The sequence below is a fragment of the Mastomys coucha genome, unplaced genomic scaffold, assembly GCF_008632895.1.
Source record: "Mastomys coucha isolate ucsf_1 unplaced genomic scaffold, UCSF_Mcou_1 pScaffold1, whole genome shotgun sequence".
Taxonomy (NCBI): Eukaryota; Metazoa; Chordata; class Mammalia; order Rodentia; family Muridae; genus Mastomys; species Mastomys coucha.
The window spans coordinates 65,275,068-65,279,197 of record NW_022196891.1 but is presented as its reverse complement, the minus strand read 5'-3'; the positions used below and the strand labels follow the sequence as shown (position 1 = coordinate 65,279,197).

Here is a 4,130-nt window from a genome sequence, read left to right as displayed (position 1 = left end):
TCTTCCAGAAAAGTCAGAGCAGGAACCTAGAGGCAGGAACAAGGGCAGAAAACATGGAGAAATGCTGCTTACTGAATTTCTTCTCATGGCTTGCTCAGCCTGCTTTCTTATAACACCCAAGATCACCAACCTAGAGGTGGCACCACCCACAATGAGGTAGCCCCCCTACATTGATCATCGATCAAGAAAATATACCACAAACTTGCCCATAGGCTAATCTGGTGAGGACATTTTCTCAATTGAGGTTCCCTCTCCCCAAATGTCTCCATCAAACTTGTATCAAGTTGACACAAAGCCGACCAATATACTGTTTTCATACATTTCATATTATTTCATTTGCCAAAAAAATAAATAAAAATTTTAAATACACAAATAAAATTTCCAGTAAGTCTGAAGATCTTCAAGCCAGTCAGAACTGTGGCTTTTATTCATCTACTTCTTATCCTTTGAGATGGAATTCCAAATATCTTTCATGACTGGCTAGCAAATCCTAATAAATTCTAAGGTCATTAATTTGGAAATCTAGCTCAGTTGTTTTCAAAGCTGTGTGTTTATTCAGAACTCTATGTTTGATTATAATGTTCTTCAGAACTATGAGCAAATAAAACAGACAAGAACTTCAGATTCTAACATCTTAAAACAACATGAACCTCCAGGCACGAGATCACAGAGAAAGATTCTCCATCTCCTACTTTTATGGTCTTGGCCTTCATCCATGGGTCATCACTTCTTGCTAGCTAACAGGGGTGAGTGTAGAGCATGTGTCCATATGGTTGGCATGCAACTGTAGTGATGAGCTTAGGTTCCAATGTTTAGGGCAGCTACTGAGTCATATTTATAAAAAAAATTCAAGTACAATGTATTCTAGGAGGTAGCATGGTATAACGGTATTGTAGAGACAACTAGCTGCCAGGGAAATGGCACACTTTTCTCTTCTTTCTGAGTTCATGCCACCCTTGCAACTAAGCATGGCCCTAAGGTAAGTTCTAGCTGAAGGAATGTGGATAGATGTCATGTTTGTTCACTCCAGGCCTGTCCTATACAATTCTTCCTTATCTTGCCTGCCATGACATTTTCTCTATTGATGACAAACACACAGGTATCCCTAACGTTATTTTAATAGCCACAACTTGAAAATAGTACATTTTTTATAAGCCTAGATCCAAAAATAATTTAACAAATGAAGAGCATTCCAGCAACCTGTTATCCTACTTGGTACTGCTACATACAAAGAATACATAGTTGTCCTGTTCCAGATCCTTTACACATTTGGAGGAACTTTCTTTGTATAGTGTCTCACCATAACTAATACAAAAACCAATGGGACTAACCTCACCCTATGACTATTTCCTTGAACTTTTTAAAGAAGGGTATTTGTCATCATTAATTTTGCAAGCATAAGGAGCCTATTGACCATATCTGTTCAGAAAGGTATAACATTGAAATGGGTCAACAGAAGGAGCTTACTACCCTCACCCCAAACTGCCCCAAGCATGTATCATCTGAATGGAGTGGGTTGATTTCTCTCTGACTCGTGAGCTGAGATTTATTCAGATAGTAAAGCTGATTCCAAGGGGTTGGAAGTAAGATAATGCAGAACAAAGTACAGAAGTTTAATAAGTCATCATGGATGGAACTCACTCCCCTGTGGGGTAGGGATGACTAAGTGGAACTTTTCAGCCCCATTAACCAAACTAGCTAGTTAGTTCATACAGGAATTTAAAAGTCATCCTAGACCCATCCACATGTGAGTGCCTGCATTATCCATTAGCAGGGCACTTTGTGCCTATTCATGCCCCTCCCCGGGATACTGATTCTTTGCATCTTCTAATATTCAGGTTGTTTTTAATCTACTCTAAGAAGTTTATGATCCTTCCCAATAGGTTGGCTTCTCTCTCTATTTCCATGCTTCCATGACTGTATTTCCATGTATTCATCAGTTTTGCCTTTGTTGTCTGTTACCTTTGTCACCAGGACATGCTAGAGGATGGTGGCTCTGTCCTTTCTCTTGCCGACTGCTTGGTCCTCACCATCACGTGTCAAGCAAGAAATGGATGTTAATAAATTCATCATCATACATAATTTTTTACACCATATAGACTGAACAACAGACAAGTTAGCTGGCATTTCAGTTCCCAATTAGTATGTCATGACTTAGAGTTAGAACCTATATTTCACCATCCACCTCCTTCCTGGGTATTAGACTTCTTCCTTTTAGCAGCTCAATAATAGTTCTCTTGCTTCTGCTTTATTTCCCAGGATAAAGACAGATCACAAAAAAACCACAAAAGGGTTAAATATGTAGCAATCTGTTTGACATGAAAAGAAAAAGATACGAAGAAATTTTAATAAAAATACAACCCTACCAGGACTTGGACTCATTACCTCTGCAATATAAGGAAGACACCAGGCGATGTGAATTTACAGGTGTTAATTAGCCAACAGAGGACTCCTCAATTGTTCCCAGAATACCCCACAAGCATAGAGAAATAGAAAAATTCAATCAAAGAATGTTCTCTGCCTCACAGGAAGGACTGCATGCATGCTCAATGTCATGCAAATCAGGTTTAATTTACTGCGTGTTTTTCTGCCTCTACCAAATTTGTCGAAGAAAATGGATCTTTCTCTTCTTATAGCTGTAAATTCCTACATCATCAGAGCTTACTGAGATCAAGATGCTATTTCCCAACTAGTGCTTAAATAAGAACAGAAGAAACCCTCTATGCAAAAATCACTACATATCGATTCCCAAGGGCAGCATGAATTGGGAATCTTCCTCCCTGCTCTGTGGAGTGGGATCTATTTTAGTAACAGGTATACAGGTAGGACTATGTTTTGAATCAGACTACTTACTCTGCTAGGAATTCCTCTTCCTTTCTAGAGAGCTGGGAATTAACTATTTTAATTGTTTGCACGAGAGTGACTTGGAATATGTCCCTGCTGTCACAATTAATTAAACTGCATTCACTATTAAGCCTAAGTAACACTTTGGGGGCCCTATCTGTACAGCATCAAGCATCCACTGTAATGCCCGCCCCCACCCCTCCCCGTCATGATCTGTTTTCACGGAGAATTGTAGACACAGACACAGACGTGTTTAGTCTCTCCATGCAGTTATGAAGGATGCAGCCACATCATTTTCTCATTCGAAATGTCACTAGGGGAGCCCCTGCTATTTCCCTAGATTGTGTTGTTCCAAGCACTTGGAGAGACCTGCAGATGTAGACGTATCACAGGCCATTACAGCTACCCTTCCAGCCAGCACCTCCAATTGAGGAATGCTAACATCCATAAAGCTCTATGGGAGTCACTTCAGAAATATTGTTGTTCACTGAGTGAGTCCTCAGACCTCACCTATGAGGTGAGTATATGTATGCATCCAGCTAACAGAGAAGGAAACTGAGGCACAAAGATGTTTAGTCACTTCCCTGCTGTGTTTTAGTCAACTGAACAGCAGAGGTGGGGTCCATTCAGTCTGCTTGAAAGTATTTACCCTAAATCGTGACTCTGTGCTCCTTCCCATCAAACCTCTCTCTCTCCCTCTCCCTCTCCCTCTCCCTCTCCCTCTCCCTCTCCCTCTGTCTCTCTCTCTCTCTCTCTCTCTCTCTGAATAAAAGAATATGAGGAGCAGACATGGTTTTCCAGTCAGACATTGACCACTGATTGTCTTCCAGGATCCCTCAAAATGGATCTTTAAGCCATGTGACATTCATGAAGCTCCTGTAGATGTTGCACATTTGTGACAAGAACACGTTTATGTTCTGCCTTGCGTTAATATTTCATGAAGCCCAGACATTGTCTCATAGTGCCTTATTCTAGAGGGGTCACATCCCTGTGTATCTTTTATTCTACATTGCCTGGATTGTCTTCTTGCATTGATGTGTGAGATAGAGATGGGGAGGATTCATCAGTTTCCATGGGTCCTGGGCACAGCTCAAATGATCCATTTCTTAAAGGCTCTTGATGTAAGTTATGATACTCAGTATTAGGGAAGGTCATGTGGTTAGTATCGGTGGAGGCCTAAGAAGCTGCCAAGATACCCACCCTGGACCACATGGAGGTCCAGTCTCCAGCAGCTGAATGAAAAGTGTTTTCTGACACCAGGAAGACTGTGCGTCTCCAAGTTCATA

The 4,130-nt window shown here is 40.9% G+C and overlaps 1 long non-coding RNA gene across 1 annotated transcript; it reads left to right on the top strand.

The window, feature by feature from the left end:
* Positions 1-633: 633 nt before the first annotated feature.
* LOC116071011 lies at positions 634-2,371 on the top strand. The gene is made up of 2 exons (XR_004110668.1): positions 634-746; positions 2,260-2,371. It is a non-coding gene; the product is annotated as an uncharacterized LOC116071011 (long non-coding RNA).
* The last annotated feature ends 1,759 nt before the right edge of the window (positions 2,372-4,130 follow it).